This window comes from Capra hircus, chromosome 7 (genome assembly GCF_001704415.2).
Source record: "Capra hircus breed San Clemente chromosome 7, ASM170441v1, whole genome shotgun sequence".
In the NCBI taxonomy this organism is placed as follows: Eukaryota; Metazoa; Chordata; class Mammalia; order Artiodactyla; family Bovidae; genus Capra; species Capra hircus.
Window position 1 is genome coordinate 57,061,754 of NC_030814.1, and position 23,572 is coordinate 57,085,325.

Here is a 23,572-nt window from a genome sequence, read left to right on the forward strand (position 1 = left end):
AAACTGATCCAATTTCTTTATTTTTTGGGTTTGCTTATATACCTTTTGTTACACATAGGGATGAATACAGAGTCGCCGGGGGGTCAGCAGGCCTGACCTTTAAAATCAGGTGCTTCACATAAATGTATAAAAAAAGGTCTTAGGGATATTACATCATCTTCTGGCCATGAGTGAGACCTGCTGACATTTTATGATCCTTTCTTTCTGATAACCAAAAAACTTATTTCTTCCAAGGGTGTTTTTTCTTAAACCAGGCACCACCCTCCAAATAAAGTTACATTCCTATAGGGTGAGGGTGTAGTGAGTTACAATCAAGAAAGGAATTTATTTAACCCAAGGTTAACAAGATTAATCTTAAAGGTTAATACTTATTTCTCCTATATGCTTAAGGGTTAATACTTATTTCTCCTATATGTTAGTTATATTCATTATAAGGGTAGGGAACATGGGAGATTTAGCAGCAAACATCAGCCCAACAAATGAAAATCCTTTCACCAATGCTCCCCTTAAGATCTATTTAGTCTTAAGATATGATAAAGTTACATTCTTACATAGCAAGGACACAGTGATATATAACAAAGTACAGTGATCTATTACAAAAGAGAAAATCCATTAACTCAAAAAGTCTAGTATTGCTAACATCAAAAACTACTATATTTCCTTTACTATATTCCAAATACATTGATTAATATATTCCCAGGTGCCTAAGGATATGGAGGCCTGGTGGCAATCATTGACTCAACAAGAAGAAAAAGTCCTATGCTAATTAAGACTCTCAAAATACTCCAAAACTCTGTGCTGTTTATGGTTAAGAGGTAGTAAACAATCATGTGGCAGGAGTATGGATAATCCTGTCATACAAGCTAGTCTGTCAGCAGAGAGGTTTGACCTGAAACATCCTTGTCCCACTCAGAGCAGGGAATTAGCAACAGTTCTTGACACAACAAATGAAAAACCCTTCACCAATATAATTCCTAACCAACCCACTATATTAATAATTTCCAACTCCCCAAAAGATTTTGCCTTTAGTAAGTCTAAAGCATCTCATGCCTCTCAGGTTGGGAGGCTGTAAACAATCACATGTGGCCGGACGAACCTATACAGGTGGGCTAGATAACCTTCAGAGGAGTCCATAAGCTGAAACACTCTTGTCACGCCCAAGAATTTTTATTGCCTTGGAGCTGCACGTTTACTCCTTCTCCGAGAGAAACGGTTATGGGGGAGAGCCCCCCGTAAAGTCAGAGGTATAGGTGAGAGCATAAAACAGACTCTGGTTTTGGGGTTAGATGCTCGGGAAGAGGGGGTTTCCTGAGGCTTGATCACGCCTTTGTGTATGCCAAGCCTCCTTCCTCATGACCTTTGCCATGGGCGGAGTTCCTCATGCTGGCCCCCGGCAAGAACCATTGCTAGACTAATAACAATCGGAACAGCAAGAGTCACTTACTACTTGGGGCATGTGCCAGGCAGCAGTCAGGCACTGCCTTGTGTTCCCTGGTTTACTCCTCCCAACTTGGGGACGATGATACTGTCACCCCACCGGCATCTCACTCGTGGGGAAACCCAAGCACGGGGAGGTAAAGCAACCTAGGAGAACACAGCTATCCGGAGGTGGGGCAGGGATGCTGCCAAGTAGGTACTATCATCAGCTCCATTTTACAGTTGAAGAAATGAAGACAGAGAGCTCAAGCGACCTGTCCAACGTGGTACAGCCCATGGTGGGTAGGAGGAGGACTAAGCTAGGCAGATGATGCCAGAGTCCTGGCACAGAATGACCTGAAGTGCATGCAGGGAACAGCAAGTCGTTCCATTTCTCTGCAGGGGCAGGTGAACAAGGAGATACAAAGAGACATCTATTAATACATTCATTCAATGAACACGAAAGATGCACAGGACAGCCAAGCCTGGTACTGCTTTCTGGAGCTTCAGTCTGGTAAGAAAGCCAGAGACGGATGAGTTAATGCACGTTACTGTATACTCATGACCACTGGGACACGCAGCAAGGAGAAGTTTACAATGTGATGGGTACAGATAAGGAGTGGTGACGAGAAATCTGAGGCCGGTCCTTTCAAGGGTTCATTGAGTGAAGAGTGACCTTTCTTGGAAAGAACATGGCCAGTCTGAGGAAATGACGGCAAGTGGAGAGACTGGGGTGCACATGGGAGGTGAGGGAGGTGGGGGACAGGAGAGGAGTCTGGGGAGGTTGGCAGCAGAGAAGACTGAGAAAGTGGTGGGAAGCCAGGCTGCAGGGAGCACACAGGCCAGGCCAGGAAGCCTCCGCCCACAGGTCTGGGGGAAGCAGACAATGAGGCAGACACAGCTCTGTGTAGGGAAGCTCATTTGGAAATAGGAATAGGGAGATTTAGGAGGAAGCAGGGCTAGAGGCAATGAAACAACACAATCCAGGGAAAAGGTAGTGGATACCTGGAAGAGTACTGTTGAGTACTTTTTGACGCTTTGGAGCTGTGGTTTGGAGAAGACCCTTGAGAGTCCCTTGGACTGCAAGGAGATCAAACCAGTCAATCCTAAAGGAAAACAATCCTGAATATTCATTGGAAAGACTGATGCTGAAGTTGAAGCTCTAATACTTTGGTCACCTGATGCGAAGAGCCGACTCATTGGAAAAGACCCTGATGCTGGGAAAAATTCAGGGCAGGAGGAGAAGGGGATGACAGAGGACGAGATGGTTGGACGGCATCACTGACTCAATGGACATTAGTTTCAGCAAACACCGGGAGACGATGAAGGACACGGAAGCCTGGTGTGCTGCAGTCCATGAGGTCACAAAGTCAGACACAACTGAGCGACTGAACAACAACAACAACCTGGAGAGGATGGCGGCAGGAGAGGAGGGAAGGGATTCAAGAGAACCAGCAGAAACAGAAGGTACAGAAGCCTGTGATGCCTCAGGGGTCACAGGGGAAAGATGAGCCCATGTGGGACTGGGAGCATGGGGCTCTTTAAAAACCAGCAGGAAGACCCAGGGGCCATACCAAGTACAGTGTGAGCAAGCGCACTGAAGGCTTGCTGGAGTGACAGCTACTGAGCTCTAGGCAGGACACCCAGAAATGCTCTAAGAAACAAATGCCACTGGCCCCATTTCATTCACCAGCAAGCTGAGGCTCAGCGAGGCGGGCTGATGGTGTCTCCCTGGGCCAAAGCCATCTCCCCCCACCTCCCCAGGCAGCTTCCCTGCAGCTCTTCTTTGGGTTTAAATCCTTCTCTCATCTATACTCATTTGCTTGTGTTCTGCCAATCAAAGCAACAGAGCCTTCCTGATGACCCACCTTGCACTAGTCTGGGGACTGCCAGTCTTCAGGGAAAAGGTAACTCACAGGGAAGCTGTGTTTGACACACACACAATTTTCTGAAACTTGGGTTTGTTGTCAACATTTAAAAATCAGGTAATTCTACATACAAATCCAGATCTCAAAAGTCTCTCAGAAACCCAGATTCTCTGGTGACACTGGGTCCACATCCTCACAAGCCAACAACTGCCGTGAGTGGAGGCCACTGACCTCGTGAGTAACCACAGGACTTCTGGTTTACCACAGTCCTCACCCTAAACAACTAACACCCACAAAAGAAACGCAACTATGTGCCCACTGAAGAAGCCTGCTCCTTTAAAATCATCAGTCTTTTTTATCTTCAGGGCAAAAGGGAGCGGTGAAGACTGGAGCTAACCAGAGAATACAGCCTTCAAGTGTAGGAGAGCTCCCCACCTGCCTTGTCTTCATAGACATTTGAGCCTCTGACCTCTGACTGTTAATATTTTATTCTTATCGGGAGGTCAAGGAGCAAGGCTGCTTGCTACATGCTTGCATCCCTCTCTAGGATCACCCAGGAAGAGTCCCTCCTTCGTCTTGCTGCTACCTCTCTCCACACACTGCCACATGGATTCCAAGTTTCCATTCAAAAGGCTGTCCAGCAGACATCCCAGGGGAATGAGCACACAGAAGTGTATCTGCCCAGAACCAGTGTATCTATTCCCACTGGGGAATAAATTCAATCCAAGTGAAATAAGGGCTCCTGCTGAGGCTGGCTCAGGTCTTCCATAAAACAGGACATTCACTCAGAGCAGTGTCCTCACGAAGGAGCTGAGAAGGGAAAACACTTCTGATTGCACAGCATCCTCTCCCTCATGGAGACTTGGCATAGAACAGAAAAATGAAACACACCCCGGTTCCTCTCTAGAAAATCTCAACATGGGGACAGGAGATGTAAATGGGGAGAGGCGGGAGAGAGATCAGGGAAACAAAGAGGGAGGTGCCTGATGGCCTGCTCTGAAGGTAAAAGGGTGACTATTATTTCAGGGGTCCTGAGCTCCTGGGGCTAAGGACAGGACATGCCCGGTATCTCCCAACACTCTCTTAACACTTAGCATTCCTACACTCTCTCATTTCCATCTTACTGCATTCTCTGAAGTCTGGAGAGGATTTGCCAACAACTGACTGGTTCAGGCCCCTGGGAGAAAGAGCCATGCCCTCCAGCTTTGGGAGCCACCCACGTGCACACACTGGGCAAGCTTCCATCTGTGTCTAGCGGTGCTCTGGAGAACCTGGCCACCAAAGGGTTAAGCAGGGGAGTACACTGGGGTGATGTGATGAGCAACCACAGACATGTTCCCGCCCCTCACAGAGTTTACAGCCAAGTAGGGGAGACAAACAGTAATTGAATGTTCACAGACATTCATGCATGCATTATTCAAAACAGAACCATACACTCTGAAGACAAGGGATCACCCTGTGCATGCATGTAATAAAGTGATCAGGCATAGTGAGGGTGGTCAGGGGAGGAAGGATTCCCTGGGCAGCAGCTGCTCAAGAGAATGGGGCAGGAAAAGCATTCCAGCAGAGGGAACAGCCGGTGCCCAGGAGGCAGCCACATCACTGTGCCTCCTGTCCTGTTTCCTCTTAATAAGCTCTGGTTTGGTTCCAGTGTGGTCCACTGGAAGGAGCTGAAGCAAAGCTGAGTGGGCTCTGGGAAGAAGCTGGAATAAGGACACAGGGGAGAGAGCTCCACAGCCAGCAGGGGCAAGATTCCCCAGAGACGCCAGCCTCCTATCAAGGTACAAGCTGCCTGGGAGGCAATGGGATCACTGGGTCATTTCTAGAGTGCAAGGATGTCAGCTCCCACCAGTGACAAACCAAACACAAGATGAGGACGTAAGATATGACCCCACCGAGCTCTCTGGAAGGCGGAGTCAGAAGTTACTCAAGTCTAATTTCGAATACAAAAATAACTCAGAATTTTTAAAATCATCTTTTGTGGTACCTCTGATTCTTGCAAACAATACCTTCAATGTACAATCATTTTCAATCTGCGGAAGAGACTTCATTTCAACCTAGCAACTACCTTCAGAGGCGCTTCAAATAGCAGCCAGTGATCTTTATAAAACATGCCTCAGCTCATGAGGTGCCCCAGTTTTCAACTTTCCAATGGCTCCCACTGTATCTAAAATGAGGTCGAAAAGCCACTCCTTGATCTGACCCTTACCCACGGCATCAAGCTCACCTCATCCCCCCTGTTCCCCACCCATCATTCTGCAATCAAAATGCCCTTTTGCTCAGTTCCTCAACCAGGCCAAACATGCCCCAGCCTCCGGGCCTTTGCATATGCAATTCCCTCTGCCAGGATTGCAGTCAACACCTGCTCCCTTTCTCTTCCCTTGGCACTTTCTCTTTCCTTGGATCTCAACTTAAATACCACCACCTAAGAGACAGGCCTTCCTTAGTCACATCATCAGAAGTTAATGCTCTTCCCACTCAGTCTCATCTCAAGCCTATTTTCTTTCTTTTCCAGATGTGTGTCCAACCAGGAATTCTCTCCAGTCCCTCCCAGCACTTTTCCTTTTCCACAATTTGCTTATTTCTCATTAGGCTCTCCCACTAGACAAGCTCCAAAAGGAAAAAGATCACACTCGCCCTGACAGTGATGTTTTCCTACCACCAGCACAGTGCCTGGCACACAGGAGCTGTCCAATCAGCGAGAACTGCTGAGTGAATATGTTGTGGGCTCTGCAAAATGCCTGTTGTGAATGCCTCCAAAACGTCCACTTGGCAAAGAAACAAGGCTGGGGAACCACATTCTTGATCAGAGGACACCAGAAAGATTGAATACCATTTGTCCTTGATTAGACCGAATCAGAAACAGAGCTTATAATCATAAAGGACATAGTTGAGACCATAATGGAGCTTCTAACATGGGCTGAACATCAGACAAGAGTATTGCATCAATATAAAAGTTTCTGATAATTTGATAATTCCACCATTCTAAACTAGGAAAAGACAGTTATTTTAGGAGGGAAGTGCCATGAAGTCTGCAACTTACTTTCAAAAGTTCAGCAAAAATAAATATATTTGTGTATGTCTACAGACACTCACACACTGCCTTTATTCTCTCCATGCAATTTTTCTGTAGGCTTTTCAAAGTAAAAGGCGGGGAGGGTCAGGGGGGAATAAACTGATGGACAAATAAGCAAATAAAAAGAGTTTAATTTCTCATTTTTGGTTGAAGTGATGTGATTTACCCAAGTTCATAGGTATAGCCTCTGGCAGGGTTGAGATTTTGACTGAAATATCCAAACTCTCAGACTTTTTACATTTCCACTGCAAGTGACTCACCTGGACTTGTGACAGTTTCAAACAGGTAAATTTCAGGGCCCTGAACTGAATTACTGGTTGGATATGCGCCAGCTTAAAGAAATCAAAACAATGTTGGGTGACTTTAATCTAGGACTCAGGCTTCCAGACATTTTACCTTATAAAATAAAAGGCTTCTCATTTGCATATATCTAGCCCAGAAACAATCATTCAAACATAAACCCTTTCTACCTGCCCCCATATGCTATGTGGATTATATCTCTAATAAGAATGAGTTACAGAAGTGGTAGAAAGACTAGCAATGAAGTTTTAATTTTCTATTTTTACTATAATTATTAAAACAATCTTTCTTGTTTCTTTTCCACCTATGACCATTAAAGCCTGTGCAACTCTGCATGGTCAAACCCTATTCACCCTTCAACTCCCAGCCTAGACTCCTCTTCCTCCTGGAAGACGTCCTTGATTTCTCCAGGATAATTTAGGAACCCTCCTTCTGGGTTCCCACAAGCCCTCTCCTTTCTGAATAAAAAATTAAATCTCATCATAATAATTTTTATTGCCTGGTTGCTTGCTGCTCCCCATCACAGAACTGCACCCCTCACGAGGGCAGAAGCTGGGATGTCAGCGGTAAACCTGTGCCAAGCCCACAGAGCACACGTTGTAATCCACTGAGTGAGCTGGCCCAATCCCACTCCTCACCAGATCTTAGATGACCTGCGGAGGGCAGGCTGGGGCTGGCTCTCCCCAAGCAGCTCTAGTGAAGCTTTTCTTCTGCCTGTTGTTTCAGGTGTCCTGTATCACATCCCCTTTGGGACAGGAAGTGTCCTATGTCACTGTTTTCTCCTCTTGTTCTGTTATCAAAGGCTGGACCAGGGAGTTCCTGAGCCAGAATCAGGGGGCTTGGGTCCAGTTACCCACCACCTGCTAGAACAGTGACTTGGCCGCAGTGCCAAATAGGGAACAACACATGCTTTATTAAATAATAATAACATACTGCTCACTCCACCTGGTCATTTCAGCTGAGGGATCAGCTTTCAAGTCTTGCCAGGGTGGGATAAGCAGAATCGCCTTCACGGGTGGCAGAAGGGGCAGATATGCAAGGATAGAAGTTTTGGGGGCTGTGTGGACTTGACTGTGGGGCTGTTTTTCACTTGTTCATTCCTTCCCAGGAAGATTCCAAACAGAAACTGTACACTACTGGTGTCCATTTCAGTAAATGCAACTCAACATGGTGGAAAAAACAGGCCAATAATGCAGGTTTGATTCCCAGCTCCCTCCCCATCTGGGCACGTTATTTAACCTCTTGGAAACACAGTTCCAGTTGCCATGAGTGGTGGCCAACACCTTCCTCGTGAGACTGTGAACAGAAATGAAGACAATAATCAGATAACCCAGAATGTTGTAAATGATACACACTGCACAGAGTACTACAAAACCGTGACAGGATTCAGGAAATCCGCTCCCTTGAACAGATGACCTGCAGGAATTGGGAGAGTATGAAAGAGCAGGCGTGTTGGGGGCTACAGACTTGCTTAGGAGAGACAGCACACAGATACCTGCTAGAAATTCATCATGTACTCAGTCAGTCACGGTTATAAAACTTGCTGGGGCCACGTGGGTACACAGAGGAGGCACACATGCTGCGTACGTTTTCTCATTCCTTAGCCCCGCTTGCCACTCCTAGGCCCAGGATTTTCACAAGCCTAACACATGACATGATGACACTCTTCGCCTAAGGGTCCTACGAGGGTTGAGAAGACTGAATCTTTTGTACATTACTGTCTTTTCTATTTTATACACACACATCATCAACTGAGAATTTAACTCAAAACTCTTTGTGTTTCTGTCTAGGGAAGTGTTTGCCCACATGGGGATCTTCTGGTCCTTGAACAGAACTCAGCATTCAGGAGACATCATCACCCTGGGGGGGAAGCAGGAAGCAGAATCAGTGCCCGCGTCCATGAACAGGATCTTTGTCCTATGTCCCAACATCCTTGAAAGCCACCTTCTGTGGGATCTGTCCCCCACGGAGCCTTTCTCCACCAAAGCCTGCCCGTATCTCCTGACTTCCGTCTAGTTCACCCCCCACACACCAGCGACCAGAGCCCTACCTTTGTCCTTGTTACCTCTCAACTGGACTAGAGCCACGGCCTCCCGCAGTCTTCCTGGCTATGCATGCTGATGCCCCTCCCCTCCCCCCACATCCACCCTCCACTCTGCCATCAGAAAGGTCCGACTATAATGCTTGGAGCACAGAAGCCCCTTCCTGGGATCCCCCAGGGGCCCCATGGCCTGCGGGCTCCATCCCACAGTCCCTAGGAAAGCACACAAGCTTCATTTTGTTCTGCAGCTTCAGCCTCCATGCTGTCCTTTCCTCCTCCATCTTATCAACATGTTTGTACTCAGCCATTAAAAAGAATTCATTTGAATCAGTTCTGATGAGATGGATGAAACTGGAGCCAATTATACAGAGTGAAGTAAGCCAGAAAGAAAAACACCGATACGGTATACTAACACATATATATGGAATTTAGAGAGATGGCAATGACGACCCTGTATGCAAGACAGGAAAAAAGACACAGCTGTGTATAACGGACTTTTGGACTCAGAGGGAGAGGGAGAGGGTGGGATGATTTGGGAGAACGGCATTCTTACACGTATACTATCATGTAAGAATTGAATCGCTAGTCTATGTCTGACGCAGGATACAGCATGCTTGGGGCTGGTGCATGGGGATGACCCACAGAGATGTTATGGGGAGGGAGGTGGGAGGGGGGTTCATGTTTGGGAACACATGTAAGAATTAAAGATTTTAAAAATAAAAAAATCAAGAAAAAAAAAAATGTTTGCAGCTTTCCCTCCCCCTCCCCCACTGCCCCCCACCCCCACCCCGGGCTTTTGCTATCTCTTTCTACCTCCCGGAAAGCCTCTCCCATCTCTGCCTTACTCTTATCACTCTTGATGACTCACTGGGCACTTCCTCTAGGATGTGCTCTCGAAAGCCACAGCTGGGGCCGAAGACCCTTCCTCTGGTCCCATAGGCTCCCATTTAACTAGTTTAAACTGGAATTACAGGTCCATGAGCCCGACTCCCCGACTAGGTATTACCTTCCTCCAGGTAGGGAGTGGGCTGGATTCCCAGTATTCCCCAGAACCTAGCACCTCAGCTTAACACTGCCAATGACCAACAAATGTTTGCCGAGCTGAAATGAACCTCCAATCCCCAAAGAGAATCACAATGAGCACTTCAACCAAGAGTCCCCTCCATCTGAGGAAGGGAAGAAACAAAAGGCTCCAGGTTGATGAAGCCCACACTGCCCTGGAAGACCTGGGACCTGGATGCTCAGTGCAACAGGAAGACATCCAAGCACCACCCAAGGAGAGAATAGGCATTACCCTGAAGCTGCCTCAGGCCAAGGACACCGTATCAGCCCAGCCTGCCTTGGGAGTGTCCATCTCAAAATCGGATGTGTACATCTGCAGGCACGTCCTTATGCCAAGGACTGCACAAAGCCACAGGACAAGAAGGGACACCCTCCTGGACAGTCAATCTAATACTCTTCAGCTTTTTTATAACAGGCTTTCCTGGTGGCTCAGTGGTAAAGAATTCACTTGCCAACGCAGAAGATGTGTGTTCAATTCCTGGGTCAGGAAGACATCCTGGAGGAGGGCATGGCAACCCACTCCAGTGTTCTTGCCTGGAGAATCCTATGGACAGAGGAGCCTGGCGGGCTACAGCGCATGGGGTCACAAAAGAGTCGGGCACGACTTAGTGACTAAACAACAACATATATGGAGTTCTTGCTATGTCTTAGGCACATGTGTCAGTTTGTTTAATCTTCAAATTGGTCCCACAAAGTGGGTACTATGAGTTGCCCCCATTTTATGATGTAGAAACTGAGGCCCAGGAAGGTTAAATGAGCTGCCTGAGGTTATAAAGACAGCAAGCGGCAGCAGTGGGGTTCAGACATGGGCACAGAACTCAAGTCCACTGCTAACCACTACACTACACTGCTTTTCTTCAAACCACTTTACAGAAACAGAAAGCAATGTCATGGAATGACTCGCACATCTCATGAGTTCTGTTTTTTTTGTTTTTAAGATAACATACAGGACTTCGGCACCCAGGCCTTGCTCACCCACCCCTCCAAGCTCCTCTCCAACTCCCTCTCTCTGCTTCGGCTTCTTCTCAGTTTCCGGTAGGTGCCAAGTTCATTTCCAACAAGGAACTTTCACACATTGCTACCCTCTGCTGGGACTGTTCCACAGACCTTGCCAGGTCTCCAGCCAGCTGACCCCTGGCTCAGGTTTCACCATCTCAGATGGACGTTGCCTGACGACCCTGCCCGGGTCTCCTCTGCTTCTCCCTCCCAACACCATGGTCATCCTCTCCACAGCAGGGTTCCCGGTGGCTGGCCACATGGTTGCCTTCTACAGCTGGACACTGTTTTCCCCATTGCCCCACAAAGCTCATGAGGACAGGAACCTTTCTGTTTTGCTCACCTGGCACCCAGCAGTGAAGCAGTCAAACGTTTACTAGATGTACAAACAACCGGGTGAACTGAGTGAACTCATTAATCAAAGGAAGGAAGAGCTGCAGGAGAGGAGGAACTGCCCCCTTAGGCTTTCAGCTCTGGGAGATAAGCCTTCACTGAGAGCAACGGTATTTTGGTGGAAAAAACTAAGAGGAGACTTCAAGATTATGAGCCCATGCTTTTGGAGAAAGTGACCTACAGAAAACTCCAAGTGGCTCATCTGTTCTGATTCCTGTGAACATGAACTTTGCCCTCTAAAGAGGCAGCCCTTGGAGAGGACCATGGAACTGCCCAGGATGACTTGCTTCAGGCAAGACTGGGCAGGCAAGCATCCTCAATGCTGTTTGAAATTTACTCCAACTTCACTGAGCTAGGAGCACCTCGAATCCCTAGAGGAACCTTCCTGGGAATGAGCTCACACAATTACTATTACCCTCAAACATAAGAGCCAAACCTCCAAGTCTGTACCATCCAAACTTAAGGCAGCAGTTCACCTTGCAAAGGGGTGGGTTCAGGCTGCTGCAGCCCCAGAAGTGGGGGGAAATCAAGCCTCAAACACAGCTAGCCTTTGGGGCACACAAGCACACCCCTGAAGGTTTTCTACCCATGCCCCTGAGAACATGTTTATGAAAGGCAGCAGAGGGGTAGGGGTAAGGAGGGGATCATCATTAAAAAGACAACTAGAACCACAGGAGAGGAAATGTCTCTGTTATTACTCCCAGCAGGTCACTATTGTGGAAGAGAAGTAATACCATTTTAAAAGTGCCAAACAGGAAGGGAGGGCAAGGTGGGGGATAAAGGAGGTCAGAGTGGGTCAAAAAAAATAAAAAAATTTTAATGTCCTTCTTAAAGCAGAATTGTTCTGCAGGGAGACACCTTCAGAAATTTCCCTGCCTCCGTTCTAATGAGATTTTTTTTCCCCTAGTGTACAAATTTTTTTTCCAGGAAAGGGCAGGTCTTCTCTGCTTTTCTCTCCCTTTCTTTTTGGCTCCCTTACCAGGCCTCTTACACCTTCTGGCTTCCAAGAGCATCCTGAGGATACTTACTAACAGGAAGCCAGGCAAGAAGGGAACTGACACAGTCATGAGGTGACATAAGCCCACTGACAAGCAGCCAATTCAGCCTATTGAAGATGTAACTGAAAAGCCAGCATTTCACTCAAACTAGGTCACCTCCAAGTGCTGTGGGTGTCAGCTGTTCATCACCGACAGAGAACGGAGGAGCCAAGAGGTTAGTGGTTTCCCTGGGGACACACAGAGGCCAAGAGGATGAGGGAGAGACAGAGACCAAGCAGGGCATTTGTGAAAACAGCTAGAGCAGAAGAATGGGAGGGAGACATGTGCAGGCAAGTGGGTCTCTGAAAGCAAGCTGTGGAGATGTCATCTGTGTGGTATCCAGCTTTCATGTTTCATGCATTCCCTTCTTTTTGCTTGCTAATAAGCACTGTCTTCATTCAACAACAAAAGCTCCCCCAGATGAAGTGTCAGTACCTTAAGGCAAGGACTGTTGCTCTGTTGGTGCCCTCAATTTCACCAAATAACGAGCCATACCCAAAGTCAACATCTAACAGATGCCTGATGACTAGGTGATTGTAAGAAAAAAAAAAAAAATACAGTGAACTGATGCACATATGGGCTCTAGGGTCAGTCAAACTTGGGTCTGACACCTGGCCCCTTTTCTCATTAGCTGTGTCCCCGTGAGTAACTTTTCCAAGCTCCTGATGCTTCCAGCTCCCCATTCATAAAGTAAGGACCACAGTATTGCCCAACTCCTACAGTTCCTGGAGATACTACATATGAAGCCCTGAGTGATGTGCCTGGCATAAAGTAAACATTCAGTAACTGAGTTATCAATGACTATTACTACTGCAAATGATGACAAGCACGCCCTGGCTCTGGGTTTCCCTAACAGTCTCCTCATATGTCTGCCTTCTGCCCTTAAAACCTAAGAAAACACCCATCTATTGGACACTCAAGCTTCACTGGGCAGACTGAGGATGAGAGTAGCCCCAGGTTTTAAATAATTTCCTTTCTGAATAGGTGAAAGACTGGCAAAATAAACTGGTTTTCAGCAAGGCATTTTACATTCTCTCTCATCTTACCCTTGTGGGTAAAAACAGAACGTGGACCAGATGATAAGATAATTAAACAATTGCTAACTGGTTGAACATCTACGTGAGCCATTTCTCCCTCAGACTGTGCTCTCTAGAATATTTGTTTACAGATCATTATTAGGTGTTATCATTATTAGCAGGACAGGGGAGGAGAATTTATGGTCAAAAATATTTAGAAAACTGTGTTTAACAATTCCTTTTATTAGATTTTTTTAATGTACTCATAAGCATCATGAATCTTCAAGAATGGGTCATGGTCTGTAGCCCGATCCCTATGTATTTGATTATAGGGTTCCATTTTTGAGAATCATCCTGTAGTCTAGGATCCTTCAGAATACACTCTAGGAACTGTTCATTCAAAGGGTACATGACACCAATCAGCAGGAGTGTCCAGGCAGCAAGCTATGGCTCTGTTCTTGAACCTATCTGGTTCAACATCACAAATCTATTGGCATGCTGATTAGATCTGCAGATGACCCTAAGCTGAATAGGGAAGCTGATAGGAGAGATGGTATCATCTGGGTTATGGGCTAACAAGACATGTCAAAGCAATAAATATCAGGTCTGGCATATGTGGTCCAAAAACAATACAAAGCATTCAGGATGGTGGAAAATGGGGCTCAATATAGTACACGTGTAAATGACTGGGAACTGTTCTGACTATGCAGAGGGAAAACAAGAAGCTAGGTCCTTGGTGAATGCGTCTGAGCTGCTAGATCAAACTTCACCTGAAAGTAGAGCCAACCCCCAGCCCAGCTCTGTTACATTTATCAACAAACTCTAAATAATGAATTTTCTTTTAAAAAATCTGCAACATAAACATTCCAAATGGACTGCACTGTCAAGTACACTGAGGTTTCCAAAGAAGACATACTTTAAAGAAGAAATGAAGTTTAAGTCTCAGGTCAAACCAAGGGGATATGTCTTACCTTTCTGGCTGGTCAGATGACTCCTGGAGCTTAGCTTGTGCATGATACTGGGGGGCCAACCCTAGAAGGACACAGACAAACTAGGAAAATTTGGTAGGATGAACTGGGTGCCTCAAACCATGTTACACAAAGAATTACAGAAAAAAAAATTTTTTTAAGAGAGACACACAGACAAGAGACACAGAGATTTGGGAGGGTCTAGCCTTCCAAACAGAAGATGTGTGAGGGACACAGCATTCCATGAAGTAGGAAGCCAATGCTCCTTAATCTTCTAGAGGGAACAGACACACTTGAAAACCTACTGAAAGCTATGGAAACTCTCTCCAGGAAAATGTACATGCTAACAAAACTCTGTAAATATTTTCAGGGGATTGCTGCTTCCCCACCCCCAACTTCCATTACTACCATAGCAGCCCATCCATGGACTTCCTCCATAGAAGACCAAAACCAAGTTAAATCCTCACCAGGATTAGGCATTTCCTATATGATGTCCCCACACCCACCCCTGCCACAAAAATGAGAGAGGAGCATGTGTGCATGCAAAGTCACTTCAGTCATGTGGAACTCTTTGCAACCCGTGGACTATAGCCCTCCAGGCTCCTCTGTCCTTGTAATTGTCCAGGTAAGAATACTGGAGTGGGTTTCCATGCCCTCCTCCTGGGGCTCGTCCCGATTCTGGGATCAATCCCACATCTGTTGCATCTCCTGCACTGGCAGATGGGTTCTTTACCACTAGTGCCACCTGAGAAGCCCCAGCGAATGCTATTATAAGGAGGCAAGCATCAGCTCAGTAAAAGATACACAGTCCCCCTCCTGCACTGTTAGTGGGAATGTAAACTGGTATAGCCACTATAGAAAACAGTACGGAGGTTCCTTAAAAAACAAAAATATTCTGCATTTCTCTAATAATGAGCAATGGTGAGCACCTTCCACGTGTTTAGTCGTCATATGATTCATGTTGATATATGGCAGACACCAACACAATATTGTAAAGCAATTATCCTCTAATAAATAATAAGGAAATCCAAACAGTTCATCCTAAAGGAGATCAGTCCTGGGTGTTCATTGAAAGAACTGATGTTGAAGCTGAAACTCCAATACTTTGGCACCTGATGCGAAGAGCTGACTCATTTGAAAAGACCCTGATGCTGGGAAAGATTGAGGGCAGGAGGAGAAGGGGACAACAGAGGATGAGATGGGTGGATGGCATCACCGACTCAATGGACATGGGTTTGGGTGGACTTCGGGAGTTGGTGATGGACAGGGAGGCCTGGTGTGCTGCGGTTCATGGGGTTGCAAAGAGTCGGACACAACTGAGCAACTAAACTGAACTGAAACAATAAATAAATTTAAATAAAAAATTTAAAGAGTTGTCACATGATCCAGAAATCCCACTCCTGGGCATATGTCCAGGGAAAATTCTAATTCAAAAAGATACATGCTACCCCATGTTCACAGCAGCATTATTTACAATAGCCAAGACATGGAAGCAACCTAAATGCCCATCGACAGAGGAATGTAGAAAGACGATGAACCATTACATGAACTATTACTCAGCCATTAAAAAAATGAAATAATGCCATTACGGATGGCATTGAGATTATCATACTAAGTGAAATAAGTCAGAAAGAGAAACACATATACTATATGATATCACTTATGTGTGTAATCTAAACTATGACACAAAAGAACTTATTTACAAAACAGAAATGTACTCACAGGCACAGAAAACAAATTATGGTTACCAAAGGGAAGAGTGGGGGGACAGGGGAGGGAGGAGGGATAAATTAGGACTTTGGGACTAACAGATAAACACTACTACATATAAAACAGATAAAACAACAAGGTCCTACTGCATAGCTCAGAGAACTATATTTGATATCCTATAATAAACCATAATGGAAAAGAATACGAAAAAGCTTAAGTATATATATATGTATAACTGAATCACTTTGCTATATACCAGAAACTAACACTACATTGTAAATCAACTATATTTCAATAAAAAACAAAAACAAACAAGCATGGAAACACACAGTCTAAGTTGAGAATCACTGTTTAGAAAAATTAAGCTTTCTTTTAAAAAAAAAAAGACACAGACTTCTATCATGTCCTGTCATCTAGAAACAGGAAGGGCTGCCTAGCAAGTGGGGGGAGCTTATCTTCACTGGAGAAATGCAAGCAAAACTGGAAGAGCATTTTCAGGGAGGTAATAAAGAGATTCAATCATCCTGGACTCAGTGAGCCAAAGCCTTTCAGGTATTTGCTACTTTAAAGGTGGTTTGAGGACCAGGAGCATCACCTGGGAGCTTGTTAGAAATGCAGAATCTCAGGTGACTTGTATGCATGCTGGTGTTTAAGAAGCACTGCTCTAAGGTATCTCAGATTCTCTAAGAGGAGAGAAATAATACTGCAGTCCCTCAGCAGCCTATGCCTCCAGAGATCTGTCCTTCTAGCTTGAAGTAAGTTTGGGTTTTCAGGCTATGAAGCAGGAACCCTTCTCTCAATCTTTTTCCTGTCCTCAACCCACCATCCTCAATCCATTGCTTGAATTATTTCTTTGTCGTCTCAAAAGCTACAGATGGAAAACTAAGGGGAAGAATGGAATAATATCCACCTTGCCTCTAATCCAGGTCCAGAACCTAAAGAATGAAAAAGCAATTTATAACAGGCATTTCAAGATCATCTCCTTTACTAAAAATAAAGGTAGGATTTATCATGTTCTCATATGGGCCATAACACCTATACAGGTTTTTTAATCCCTTATCGTACTTAGTCTTCATAATTACAAGGTAATGATTATCATTTTTTTCTTTCATTTTACAGATGATGGGTCTGAAGCTCAGAAAGGGTAAGTGACTTGCTCAGCCACACACAGCCAGAAAGAGGGGGAGACAGGTCTTGATGCCAGTGTTCAAGTTCTTAACCACGAAGTCACATACTTTTCGCCTTTAGAGAAAACCTCTGGTCTTCTGTTCTCTTCAACAAGCAGTAAAAGTAGTCCGAGTCTGTCAGGTTCCCATAAAGCTCACCCAAGTTCTCCAGGGATGCAGCCGGGCCACTGGCTGGGCAGCTCCAAACACAGGTGCACCGGGGTCTCGGATCTCAGCCCTCCATTATATTCTGTTCATTACACAGGAAGACTTAGAGGTCATGCTTTCAAATCCTGGCCCCTTCCTCATTATCTGCTCGAGCATCAGAGTCCTCCCAGTCCTGTATTGACTTGCTTTATCTCCTGGCTGCTGTCCCATCGCCATTAGATCCCAGGCATTTGAGCAAAGTACACAGCTATCCAGTTCTGGCTGAACAGAATTGACTCGCCGTTTCTCCTCTGTAATTTTGGGCATAGTCTGAGAGGATTTAGAAGGTGTCATTGACTTGGAATTACAGTTCTTTGTTACAGAATGAATTTCCGGACCACGCTGAGGAGGCCAGCATTCCCCCTGGCTCCCACACAAGCAGCTTTGTTCCCCTTCAAAGTGTCCCTCTAATTGCACTGTGAACATTCACTCTGGACTCTGCTGTGTCTCAAGGAGGAACCTTATCAAAGAGAACTCAGACTTCCTCTAGTTCTTAACATCTGTGGCCTTCATTTGGAAATTCATCATGGGCTGCGTATTCTCCCTTTTGCTTCTTATTAAATTTTTAATTTCCTATAGCTACTATACTCTTTCATGCTTTTGCCTTATATGCCCCAACTGGGTCCCTTAAGGCAGGGACCACCTTTTAGTTAACTTTGTTCCCATCGCACCAGTCTGGCACACCACCTTGCCTGTGTTAGATAGTCAATGACAGCAGAATTGATTAAAAACTAACTGACTGAATTTTACATATTACAAAGCACATCTGTTGCTATGTTCAAAGTGAATTCACTCTTCCAGATACAGAACTTATTTGGAAGAGAGGGGTCACAACAGGGAGAAAACTAAGCATATTGAGCGCCTGAAGCAGATGGGGCTGTGTAAAAAACCCTAACATTACAGTTTCAGCCCTAAAAGAGGTAACAATAAAACTTGCTCCCATGAGGTAAGACTAAGCTACTAATCCCCCTGGTACAGCTGGAAACACAAAAGTTTCTTGAAGTTCAAGGATCCCAGCCCACCTGGTTAGACAATACCCAAGCCAAAACCTTCTTCCTCAGCGGCTCTTGTTAGCACATACTCTGATTTTCAAACTGCTCCAAGAGGATTTTGGGAATTTTAAAATAAAGTAGCCTGAGAAATGGGCCACATAGTATTTTTTTTTCTTTCTAAAAACAAACAAAAATCCCGCTAGAAAAAGCAGGGTATTTCCTCTAGCAATAAGGGGCGGAGGGGGGTTAAGCAAAGTATTTTAAAACTTATATACGAAGTACTGATTCACGTTTTGAAATATTGTCAGGTTTCTCTCCTGTCTTCAAGAGTAACTCTTTCTGGTCTATTTTTCACTCAATGAATAGTTCTAGAGAGCCGACTATGCCCTGTAGCAGTCTACTCTATGCACGGACAAAAACAGACGTGGGCTGCTGGCTATTTTATACTGGGTTCCTTCAGTATTGCAATTTCTTCTGCTCTAATTATCAGCCTTTACCCTAGAATCTCTAACAGGGTCAGAGAAACCCCCAGCCCCCAAGGCAAGGCAGAATAATACAGTAACCAAAGCACAGGCCTGGAAAAAAGTTCATGTCTGTGTTACTCTACAAGATGACCTCACAGGGAAAATAGGGCTGAAAACACTCCTCATCTTGGAGTGCCTGACACTTTTATAAACACTCATTTATGTCTACAAATATTTTTTAATTTATAATTTATGTGAACAAATGAGAAACTTCTCTCAAGAAATTCCCATAAAAGCCAACACTTTCAGACATTAGTTCTGATACGTTCATGGGGCACACACCCCAGCCTCGCACAGTTGCAAAGGCTGAGTGAAAAGACACTGCTTCTATTGCCAGCCATCCCAAGGCTCGGGGACTCCACATAGCTAGACTATGAAGGATTCTGGGCACTACACGTCAGTGCGTATCAGTTATCTCTCCTTACTGGTCCCCTCGCTCCCCAGGGGTGAGAGTGAACTGAGGACCTCTCTGCCAGGCAGCTAAGGATGCCTCCTCAGGCAGCACCTTTAGTCACAGAGATGTTCTGGGCACAAAGAACCCAGTGGAAATCGTGGTCCTGCTCAGGAATTCATGGAGCTTTTAGCCCAGGGCTACTGCACTGTTCCTTCCACAGTATTTTCAGGACCAGCCATCACCCTGGGGGCTATGAGGCATGGCAGGCCTGGCTTCCTGGATCACTACAGAATTGCAAAGAGGCTTTCCAAGTCCCTTGCCTATATGTTTTGCATCAGCCCATGCAATTCTCTCACATCTCACACTGCGAAGTGTTTTCTCCAGTTCTTCTTACAATTCCTACTAAGCTAACAGTGATGTATCTGCTAGCACTTAACAAGAAGGCTTAGTTTTGTTGGTGGTTAGAACAGGAATAAGGAGTCCAGAATGGTGGTGGCTAAAAGACAAGGGAAAAGCCTGTGAAAATAGGACAAAGGAAGGTCCCAGGACCAGAGTGAGGACCTCAGGTAAAACAAACAGCACTCCTGGCTAGCCCAGGCCCGGGGGAAGAGAAAAAACATAAAAAGAGGAGCAAAGGGCCAGGGACTTCCCTCCCTCCCTCCCTCCCTCCCTCCCTCCCTCCCTCCCTCCCTCCCTGTCGCACGCGCACACTCTCTCTCTCCTCTTTGAGTTTTTTGGGTCGACATGCCCTCATGCTTCAAGGATGTATTTTCCTTTTATTTTCTAAATAAAACTGAGCTGTAACTTGGAGCTGTAACACTGATCTGTCCAAGAGCTGAGACACGGCCTGTCCAAGGGCTTTAACGTCCATCACTTCAAATTTTGTGACCAGGGACAGAACCGAGGAAATTACACACTCCCACGACAGCTAAAAAGCCTCTTGATGAGAGTGAAAAAGTTGGCTTAAAGCTCAACATTCAGTAAACTAAGATCATGGCATCTGGTCCCATCACTTCATGGGAAATAGATGGGGAAACAGTGGAAACAGTGTCAGACTTTATTTTTGGGGGCTCCAAAATCACTGCAGATGGTGACTGCAGCCATGAAATTAAAAGACGGTTACTCCTTGGAAGGAAAGTTATGACCAACCTAGATAGCATATTCAAAAGCAGAGACATTACCTTGCCAACAAAGGTCCATCTAGTCAAGGCTATGGTTTTTCCAGTAGTCATGTATGGATGTGAGAGTTGGACTGTGAAGAAAGCTGAGTGCCGAAGAATTGATGCGTTTGAACTGTGGTGTTGGAGAAGACTCTTGAGAGTCCCTTGGACTGCAAGGAGATCCAACCAGTCCATTCTAGAGGAGATCAGTCCTGGGTGTTCATTGGAAGGACTGATGCTGAGGCTGAAACTCCAATACTTTGGTCACCTCACGTGAAGAGTTGACTCACTAGGAAAAACCCTGATCCGGAGAGGGATTGGGAGCAGAAGGAGAAGGGGATGACAGAGGATGAGATGGTTGGATGGCATCACCGACTCGATGGACATGAGTTTGAGTAAACTCCGGGAGTTGGTGATGGACAGGGAGGCCTGGCGTGCTGCGATTCATGGGGTTGCAAAGAGTCAGACACAACTGAGCGACTGAACTGAACGACAGTTTAAAAAAAAAGGAGGGGTTTGAGGGGAGATAGTAACTAGAAGTCATATCTTCAGCCCTTATAAAAAATTGTCCTTTTCTTCCTGTGATTTCCTGTCATATGGTCTCATTTCTTTCTATTGCTATGTTTTCCTTCATAATAATAACAACAAGAGCTAACATTTATCAAGCACCTGACTGATTTCAGATCCTTACATCCAAGCCTCACAACCACCCCTGGACATATATACTACCAGGATCCTAATGTTCTAGATGAGGAAACCTAGCTCATAGCCTTTAAGAATTTTGGCCAAGGTCACACAACTGCTGCTGCTGCTGCAGGTGCTGCTGCTACTGCTGCTAAGTCGCTTCAGTCGTGTCCAACTCTGTGCAACCCCATAATCAGCAGCTCACCAGGCTCCCTCATCCCTGGGATTCTCCAGGCAAGAACACTGGAGTGGGTTGCCATTTCCTTCTCTAATGCATGAAAGTGGAAAGTGAAAGTGAAGTCGCTCAGTCATGTCCGACTCCTAGCAACACCATGGACTGCAGCCTACCAGGCTCTTCCGTCCATGGAATTTTCCAGGCAAGAGTACTAGAGTGGGGTGCCATTGCCTTCTCCAGGTCACACAGCTAGTAGGTGGTAAAGCCAGAGTTCAAAAACAGATATGTGAATGCAAAGCCCATGTGCTTACCCACCTAAAGAAATGAGAACATCCTATTTCTGTTAAGTGATAGCTGAGCTTTCCTAGGAGCAGGAGAACAAAGCTGCAGTCCACACTCAGACACTAACTCAGATACGGCATCCACCCTTCCTGGACTTCACGTCCCCCTTCACCGCCCCAAAAAGTTATCTGAAGGTGAAAATCAGATGATAAGGTAAAGGCGGCTTGCATTTTAGGAAAATGCTACATAAATCTAAAATGTTAAAATTAACCTAAGAATTAATTTTGGGGAGTATCTGAAATAAGTTTACAATAGTAAGTCTTACTGGTCAGGCATCTATTTTAAATCTCTGCAGGGTTTTTTCAAAATTTTTATTTATTCATTTATTTTTGGCTGCGCTGGGTCTTTGTTGCTGTGGACTTATCTCTAGTTGCTGCGAGGAGGGGCTACTTTCTAGCTGTGGTGCAGGCTTCTCACTGCAACAACTTCTCTTGTTGCGGAGCACAAGCTCTAGGGCTTCAGTCATTGGGGCCTGTTAGCTCAGTAGTTGCAGCTCCCAAGCTCTACAGCACAGGCGCAATAGTTATGGCACACGGGCATAGTTGCTCAACAGTATGTGCGATCTTCATGGATCAGGAACGGAACCCATGTCTTCTGCACTGGCAGGCGGATTCTTTACCACTGAGCCACCAGGAAAGCCCTGTGTGGGTGTTTTAACTACTAAAGCAAAACATGCTCATAACAAGATCAAACGATGCTGAAGCATATAAAGTGATTTTTTTTTAGGGGAGAAAATGAGAAAGAAAAGAAGTTTTCCCCATTGGGTTCAGCCTAAGTATTTTTCAAGATTTTTCCAAGAACGTACTAATACAGTATACATACAGATTTTGTTTCTCAAAAATCAGGATCATATTCTATATTTTTGAAACTTCTTACTCAATACTGTATTTTTTACATATCTCCACATCAGAAATATTTGTACAGAATTACCTCAGTTTTTTAAATCAACACAACAGCATTATACGCATCAACTACAATTTAATCAGTTACTTGAAAAACACTTGGATTATTAGTATTTTAGCCATATACATAAGAACCTTTAGTTGACAGTATGTGTCCCAGTGATCCATCATCTGATTAAGGTTGTGATGTTTGGTATCAGTGCTGAAAGAGAGCATATCTTCAGCTGAATAAAAGATCTAACTTATACATAAAACCATCCCAGCTGCCGAGATCACTAGTTTTTCAACAAACACACAACTGAACACCAAATCATTCATTCCTTCACTCATTTATAAGTACTTCTGGTCTACCAAACTCTATTCTAACCCCAAAAGGTTAAACTAAACAAAAGACCAAGCCTCACTTCCTACACTTGAGGAACTGAGGATTCAGGGGGCAGACACAGTCATCAGTGCATTCTGAATCGTGTTTAAGAGCTAGTCTAGATTAAAGTGAAGGAGCATGTCAGTCTGGAGGAGATGCAGGTGCCTGAGGACAAACAGCTAAGAGGTGCCTGCAGTAGGAGTTTGCTGCAATTAAGAAAACCACAGTAAGAGATAGGGCAATCTGATTTTACAAGATCTTATAAAAGCACTCAGGGTGTTCAGAGAACTTAGATCATTCAATACAGAGAGCTTCTAGAAGGGAAATGCCAGGAAAGAATGATGGAAAGAGAAATTGAAATTGAGGTTGAAGGGCTTTGACTATAAAGTTAAGAAATCTGGATTGGAGGTTGCCAGAGGGTAAATACCTTTCTAGGGGCATTTTGGATATACCACAATTTCTTTATCCATTCATCTGTAAATGGACTTTTGTGTTGTTTCTGGGTTTTGACCACTACAAATAAAGCTGCTATGAATATTCATATATGAGTCAGCTTGCATCCTTTCTTTTCTCTTGGGTAAATAATTAGGAGCGGAATAGCTAGGTAACAAAGGAGGTGTGTGCTTAACTTTTTAAGAAATTTGCCAAACTATTTTCCAAAGTGGCCATACTATTTAACTTTCCCACCAGGAGTGTAGCAGAGTAGAGTATCCATATCCTTGCCAACACTTAGTATGGTCAGTCTTTCAATTTCCAGCAATTCTAACAGGTACTAGTAT

General features: G+C 45.1%; 1 long non-coding RNA gene across 1 annotated transcript in view; it reads right to left on the bottom strand.

The window, feature by feature from the left end:
* The window catches only part of LOC106502360, a 293,538-nt gene that overhangs the window by 177,131 nt on the left and 92,835 nt on the right, over positions 1-23,572 (bottom strand). The window lies entirely within an intron of this gene.